Source organism: Mustela nivalis (assembly GCF_964662115.1).
Source record: "Mustela nivalis genome assembly, chromosome: 6".
Lineage (NCBI taxonomy): Eukaryota > Metazoa > Chordata > Mammalia > Carnivora > Mustelidae > Mustela > Mustela nivalis.
This window is the reverse complement of record NC_139025.1, coordinates 116,480,158-116,487,980: the sequence shown is the minus strand read 5'-3', so window position 1 is coordinate 116,487,980 and position 7,823 is coordinate 116,480,158. Positions and strand designations below refer to the sequence as shown.

The following is a 7,823-nucleotide window of genomic DNA, read 5'->3' as shown; positions in this document are numbered from 1 at the left end:
GCCGTAGCCTTCCTCTTTGGTTTTAACTCTTTCCCTCGGGTACAGTAGTGGATCCAAGATGGCAGCCTTACTAGATGACCTCAGTCGTTAAAACAGAAAAGTCTCCTCCTGCCCCAGTGGAAATATGTTTAAACCCTGAGATAAATCACCCGTTCAGTTTGTAAGGAATATCATTCAATCTCTCTATTTTGGCTTCCATGATAGAATTGAACAGAATAGCCTTGGTATTTTCCAGCTTCTCCCCTCAAGAGATGTAGTCTCTCCTCCCTTTGAATCTAGGCTTGGCCATGTGACTTGCTTTGTTCTATGGAACATTAGCAAATCTGATACAAAGAGATTCTTTAAAAAGTGCTTACAAATGGTGGCTTGCTCTCTCTTGCTGCTGGGAACTCTTCTGCCACGTTGTGAAAAACTCACAGCTGACCTGATGGGTGAGGAGAGAAAGGATGTCAACACCTCATCTGACATCTAACCCATTGCCAGACATATGAGTGTGGCTCCTTAGACCAATTAGCCTGCCAAGCCCTGGACATGTGAGCGCCAGGCCACTGTAGACTAAGTCCAGCTATGCTGGCCCAGACCCAAAGAAACCCCCACAGACCAGTGAAAAATAATATTTATTGTTCTAAAGTTAAAGCAATAAATTTTGAGGTGGGTTAATTTTTCAGCAAAAGATAAAGGACACCCAGGGTATTTCTTTGTATCTAATAGACTGGATTTAGTCGGATGTACTTCTTGGAGCTGCTTAGCACCTAAAGAAGAGAGCCACCATACATCCCCTTCAGGTGGCTAGTCTAGGTTATCTTATGTTGTCCCATCTGATTTCTCACTGTTTTGCTTATTTACAGCAGGGGTAATCTTACATGTCATGTCCGTTGTATTTCAACTTGTTCAGTAAAACTAATATCATTTGCCTCTTTTCGTTCCTAGCGCAGCCATGGCTCGTGGTCCCAAGAAACATCTGAAGCGTGTAGCAGCTCCAAAGCATTGGATGCTGGATAAACTGACTGGTGTGTTCGCTCCTCGCCCATCTACTGGTCCCCATAAGCTGAGAGAGTGTCTCCCTCTCATCATTTTCTTAAGGAACAGACTTAAGTATGCCCTAACAGGAGATGAAGTAAAGAAGATCTGTATGCAGCGTTTTATTAAGATTGATGGCAAGGTCCGAACTGATATAACATACCCTGCTGGTTTTATGGATGTCATCAGCATTGACAAGACCGGAGAGAATTTCCGTCTGATCTATGATAACAAGGGTCGCTTTGCTGTTCATCGGATTACACTTGAGGAGGCCAAGTACAAGTTGTGCAAAGTGAGAAAGATCTTTGTGGGGACAAAAGGCATCCCCCATCTGGTGACTCACGATGCTCGCACCATCCGCTATCCTGATCCCCTCATCAAGGTCAATGACACCATTCAGATTGATTTGGAAACTGGAAAGATTACTGATTTCATCAAGTTTGACACTGGTAATCTGTGTATGGTGACTGGGGGTGCTAACCTGGGAAGAATTGGTGTGATCACCAACAGAGAGAGACACCCTGGTTCGTTTGATGTGGTTCACGTGAAAGATGCCAATGGCAACAGCTTTGCCACCCGACTCTCCAACATTTTTGTTATTGGCAAAGGCAACAAACCATGGATTTCTCTTCCCCATGGAAAGGGTATCCGCCTCACCATTGCTGAAGAGAGAGACAAGAGACTGGCGGCCAAACAGAGCAGCGGGTAGAATGGTCCCTAGGTGACATGATTGGAAGTCTTTATACCTAATTAAAGGTCATATAGCACGATTAAAAAAAAAAAAAAAACTAATATCATTTGTGTAGTTTTCACTGATTTTATTGCTATTTATTTATTTAATATTTTATTTATTTATTTGACAGAGAGACAGCGAGAGAGGTAACATAAACAGGGGGAGTGGGAGAGGGAGAACCAGGCTTCCTCCTGAGCAGGGAGCCCGATGTGGGGCTCTATCCCAGAGCCCTGGGATCATGACCTGAGCTTAAGGAAGATGCTTAATGACTGAGCCACCCAGGCGCCCTATTGCTCATTTTTTTTTTCTTTTTTTTAAACTAAAGGTTGAATTGTGTAAGTATTGAGTGTCATTTGTATGTATGTTTTGTCTTAAATTTAAGGACATAAAAACTAAGAAACAACAGGGAAATGGTCATATTATAGAATAATCATGTAATTTAGTCATAACTAGTTAAGAGAAAGATGGCTTCCATTTGCGTTCATGATAGCCAGTATTAATTATTCATGTAATTGGGTCTGTCTCAATGAGATTTGACGTTTGAGCATGAATGAGTATCAGTTTGGGGACTCAAGAAACAAAAAATGTTTTCCCATTGAAATTACCGGTGATGACATTTTCAGCTTGCATTGGTTCCATGAGAGGTTTTGCAGGATTGACTAGCCTCGTAAGTCAGGAAAGGACTGTCCTGCAGTTACTAAACCTTTAATGCCATGGAAAATTAAAATGTGACCAGATGATTAGGGTTTCCTCTTATCCTGAGGTCAAGGTATAGCCTCAGGAGCCTCTCTGAGCATGTGTAAAGCCTCGCCGAGTAAATGTAGAGAAGGAATGTGACCATCCGGTGGGGTATAAAAGGTGGTGGATCAAGTCCACAGATTCCTGAAGGGACCTCTTCATGGAGCTGGAGGCACCCGTAATGTTGCCTGCGGCCTGACTGGTTTTTCACTGTGCTGCGTGTCTTCCCATGGAGCAGGGAGGATAAGCCCGTCAGGCTGATGCTTCAGTCCTTTCTTCTACTGCCCTGTTCATATTTTGAATCAGGCAGTTGTTACTTGGTGTCTGATGACTTGAGTTACCTGACATGTGAGCTTCCACAAGCCCGTCAACCTGGGAAAACTGTCAGCACCCAACGGCTGAGACCCAAAGTTGAGCTTGGAGAATGCCTTCAAAGTAACAGGGACTCCCTTCTTCTGTAGCCAGCCTTCTTTTGCAGGTAGCTGCTCTCCTGCCATATTCCCTTTCGACCTACTCTCACTGCAAAGGTCCTTTCCAGCCTGTGGCTCTGGGATTGGCCAACGTCCTGATGGACTGCCTTGACTGTATGATTCTGTCACTGAGGAACAAAACAAGTCAAACCTCTAAAGCAATTAACAAGTGACTCACTGATCCCAAAGTGACTTGCTTTTGACTCACCCTTAGATTGTCTCACTCTCCTTGATGGTTTATTGAAAGCTGTCTTTGCAAACTCCAGCCAGATTTCTCTGATGGCTCTCGCACTCAATGGTCCCGCAGACTGTCAGAGCAAAAGGCAGCAGGAGGTGTTTCAAGCCATCTGTCCCAGAATGCAACATCTGGTCATAGGTCTATGCCTCTGGTCGGGGCTTTTTGGAAGCCATCTGGCTCCCCACCCAGTGGAGCTGTGATAAGCTCGACACTGTCAAGTGCTGGTGAGGCTAAGAGGAGAGGAAGTCTGAGCTGAAGCTGGGCTGGCAGTGAGCTTGGTTGGCTGGAAGAATCATGGAGCCAACCAGTTGCCATAATGTGTCCACAGACCCCTGCACATGCCCGGGGGCTTTATCTCCACCAAAAAAAATATTTATTTCCAAGCACCAACACTGAATGTTGATTTATCAAGAACAGTAATATGCATTTTCTATTGTTAAAGTTGGCCAGGATTCTTGTTCTCTCTGAACTAAAAAACAACAACAACACAACTGTCAATTTCAGGACTAAAGTATAGAGAATTTAGGACAGTAAGTATTTTGGAAACATGGGCTCAGAGGATACGAAGTATCCTAGAGAAACTTCAGTGAAAAAGAAGCTTCCAAAAACGGGGTGGAGGAAAGGAGTTTCTCAAATATAGGGTGGGAAGCACTTGGCTTTGTGTGGCTTGAGGAGTTTGGGTGCCTGGCTCATCATATCTTTATTGTCCCCATGAATCACATGACACAGCCGTGTTCCCAGTGCCGGCTTACTGCTATCTTAGCCCTCATTCTTAGCTAAAGAAAACTGAGTATTGTATAAAGGGAGCCCCTGGTGTTTTATTAAGGTGAACCACATGCAATGCCAGAGAGGTGGAAAGGGCTTATCTGTATCCCGTGCCTTCATTTACTACTTTATAGCAAGAGCATATGTTGAAAGCTTTGATTCAAACCAATCTTAACATAGGATTTTCACCTGCTGCAGTTTCAGGGAATAACAGATAACCTTATTTGGGAATCTGATTCAGAAACTTCACCTTTAAAAACTGAGCTGGGGGGCACCTGGGTGGCTCAGTGGGTTAAGCCACTGCCTTCGGCTTGGGTCATGATCTCAGGGTCCCGGGAGCAGCAGGGAGCCTGCTTCCCTCTCTCTCTCTCTCTGCCTGCCTCTCTCTCCATCTACTTGTGATCTCTCTCTGTCAAATAAATAAATGAAATCTTAACAACAACAACAACAACAACAACAAACTGAGCTGGGGGCGCTCCTGGGTGGCTCAGTTGGTTAAGCATCAAACTTGTTCTCAGCTTAGGGCTTGGTTTCAGGGTTGTGAGTTCAAGCCCTCTGCATTAAAAAACAAAGAAAACCCAACTGAGCTGGGTTTTCAGGCTCTCCAACTGAAGTGAAAGTTTGATTTTATAATGCTTATAACTGCACTGAGATTATGGGGAAGAGAATAGAGTGGTTCTAAAACTAACTGATCTGATAATAATATCCTCCTGACCAATTCCCTTCCATGCCACCCACACCCCCCTGAAAAGCAAACTACTGAGCTTAACTATGTGCTCATCAAGCAACCAGTCATTTCCTAATATGGACAGTTCAGCCATCCAGTTTCACTTCTGGAATTCAAGTGCTAGGAGAATGGCATTTACATTTGCATGCGTTTTCTACAATTCTTTCTCACTCCCCAAAGCAGTCTCTGTGTCATTTGTTTTAACATCAATGATAACATTGACAATGACTGAATTTCCTGGACCTGTAATATGGGATCAGCCCTGACCCAATACAGTTGAATCCTAATTGTTTGATAGAAAACTCATGAACAGTCACAAAATTTGAGGCCTTTGTCCTTATGAAAAAGAAAAGTTATCTCCAAAATGGGTATAGCCATTAAAAACAATGAAGTCCATAATTTCTACTGACTTGGGAAGATGCCAGTGGTAGAATTCTAAAAGTAACTACCAAATTACAGAAAAATTTGTAAAATAAAAATTATTTCAAAAAAGAAAAAATTTGAATGATTTAATCTTTTGAAAAACAATTCCCATCTTAAAAATAAAGATAATTACGATGGATGCCCTAACCTCAGAGTCCAGTCTAACTTTTGTTGTCTTTGGTCAATAGGAAAAAAATGCTAGGGGCGCCTGGGTGGCTCAGTGGGTTAAGCCTCTGCCTTCAGCTCGGGTCGTGATCTCAGGGTCCTGGGATGGAGTCCCGCATCGGGCTCTCTGCTCAGCAGGGAGTCTGCATCCTCCTCTCTCTCTCTCTGCCTGCATCTCTACCTACTTGTGATCTCTGTCTGTCAAATAAATAAATAAAATCTTTTAAAAAAAGAAAAAAAATGCTATATTAAGGAAAAATCTATAGTACTTCTTAACTGATAGTTATTATGTGCTAAGTACTTCACTTACCTTCTCATTTAATCCTCACAATACTGCCCATTTCACAGATGAGATAACATGCTCACCGGAGTTAAGTAACATGCCCAAGGTTATGTTATAGGGAGCAGGGCTGGGATTTGAAACCAGGGCTGTCTGACTGTAATTCATGCTGGTGACCACCATGCCACGTTCCTCCCAGTAGTGTCAGTATTTCACTTGTAACCATTTATTTTTTTAAAAGATTTTATTTATTTATTTGTCAGAGAGCGAGCGAGCACACAAGCAGGCAGAGTGACAGGCAGAGGCAGAGGGAGAAGCAGGCTCCATGCTGAGCAAGGAGCCCGATGCGGGACTCGATCCCAGGATCCTGGGATCATGACCTGAGCCAAAAGCAGTGGCTTAACCCATTGAGCCACCCAGGCATCCCTGAGTTTATTTTGTAATACATAATTTATCCTAGTGTGCCATAGAGAATCAGTAATCACATATTAGCTTTGCAATTTGGCTAAAAGAAGCTAAGTCCCACATCAGAGAGTAAAACTAGAGCATTCTGTACATGAGGCTGACCTGTATCTTGCATTTGCAGAGGACCAGCTGAAAGAACGTGAGCATGAGAGTGTCTAACAAAAGACCAGAAACAGCCTAAATGCCCATCAGTTGGGAACTGGTTAAATAAATAGCTAAATACACTATCAAGACGTGAAAAAGAAAGTAAAGAAAAAATGAGGAAGTTTTTAATGGACTGATATGGAACACTTCCCAAGACATTAAATGAAAAAAAGCAAGGTTTGTTAAAGGGTGATTAGTATGTTACCATTAATAATTGTGATTTAAAGGATGTAGTATGTACATCATTTGTGTATGTAATCATGTGGAACAAGCATGACTCATGGGGTATATCTCATGGGGTATACTGTATGACTTATGGAGTCTACTGCAACAAGCAGATCCAAAATGTGACTCATCAAAATTGTTTCTTTTTTGTTTTGTTTTTGTTTAAAAGATTTTACTTATTTGAGAGAGAGAGAGAACAAGCAGTGGAGAGGGGCAGAGGGAGAGAGAGAGAGAGAGAAGCAGACTTCCTACCGAGCAGAGAGCCCGATGTGGGGCTCGATCCCAGGACCCTGAGATCATGACCCGAGCCAAAGACAAATGCTTAACCAACTGAGCCACCCAGGCGCCCACAGATAGTTTATTTCTTGCTTACCTGACAGTCCTGGGCAGATATTCAGGTGAGGGACATGGTCGTCTTTCAATGCTGGTGTTCAGGAGCCTAGGCTCTTCATTCTTGTGCTGTCCCACCCCATAGTCACCAAGTGGTACACATTGCTTCCAGTCACATTACATTGGAGAAAACTTTGTCGTATGGCCACTCCCGAATTGGAAGGGGTGTGTGCCTGCAGAGAATAATGGCTTTTGGCAGACAGCAAGAGATCTCTGTTACAGTTGGTCTTTCTGGTCACCAAATACAATCACTCTTCCCCAAAGGGAGACCACAAGAAGTCCTATCCATTTATGGCATCCATATGAAAATTTGGATCGCAGTCTTCTTCAATTGGCCTGAACGAATTTCCTCACGATCCAGCAACCTATAATTAAAAGCCAAGTTGTTGCCACGTCACCATTACTCCACTACACAGTGACAGAGGGGACAGGAAAACTGCAACACAAACTATTTGGAAGAGGGAGATTGGGAAACATGTACAGTCATGTCTAAAGCAATCATGGAATCCTGCTAGATGGACACCGTGAAGACTCCCTTTCCGGTAGTGAAGGAAGCACCTAGAAGAGATCCAATTTTGCTCTTTAGGAAAAATTCTCTTGTCCTTGTTCTCCTTATGCCCTGGTTCAGCCCTCTGCCATTGCTTTCCCTGGCTATACGTGAGGTGGGGGCATGCCCTCCTTGGGGACTGTATGGCCCCAGGTATTATTTTATGGCTTTCCTTATTTACTCAGGCCAGGCTTGTGGGGTTGAGGCAGTACAGAATCTTCGGGTCGATTTGCTTCTAAGCAGCTTCTTGTACCAGAAATCATGCCTCAAAGATTTTTTTTTTTTCCAGGATAGAAGTATCAACTTTCATTTATTTCTTTACTCCACGCCTCTCTCTCCCAACTTAATGGCAGTTACAGTGAAGCCATATGAAACAAAGGCTTAGGAGGAAGGAAAGCCTCGAGACTTTTTTTGCACTCGTGCTGGAGTCCTCTGTTTAACTGAAATATCTTTGTGGATAACCTTTTCAGTCTTTTTTCCTGCTGTTGGGGTA

The 7,823-nt window shown here is 43.3% G+C and overlaps 1 pseudogene across 1 annotated transcript; it reads left to right on the top strand.

Annotated features, from left to right (window-relative positions):
* Positions 1-897: 897 nt before the first annotated feature.
* Positions 898-1,775, top strand: LOC309867264 (small ribosomal subunit protein eS4 pseudogene; annotated as a pseudogene). The gene has a single exon. The product of its transcript is annotated as a small ribosomal subunit protein eS4 pseudogene (transcript).
* The last annotated feature ends 6,048 nt before the right edge of the window (positions 1,776-7,823 follow it).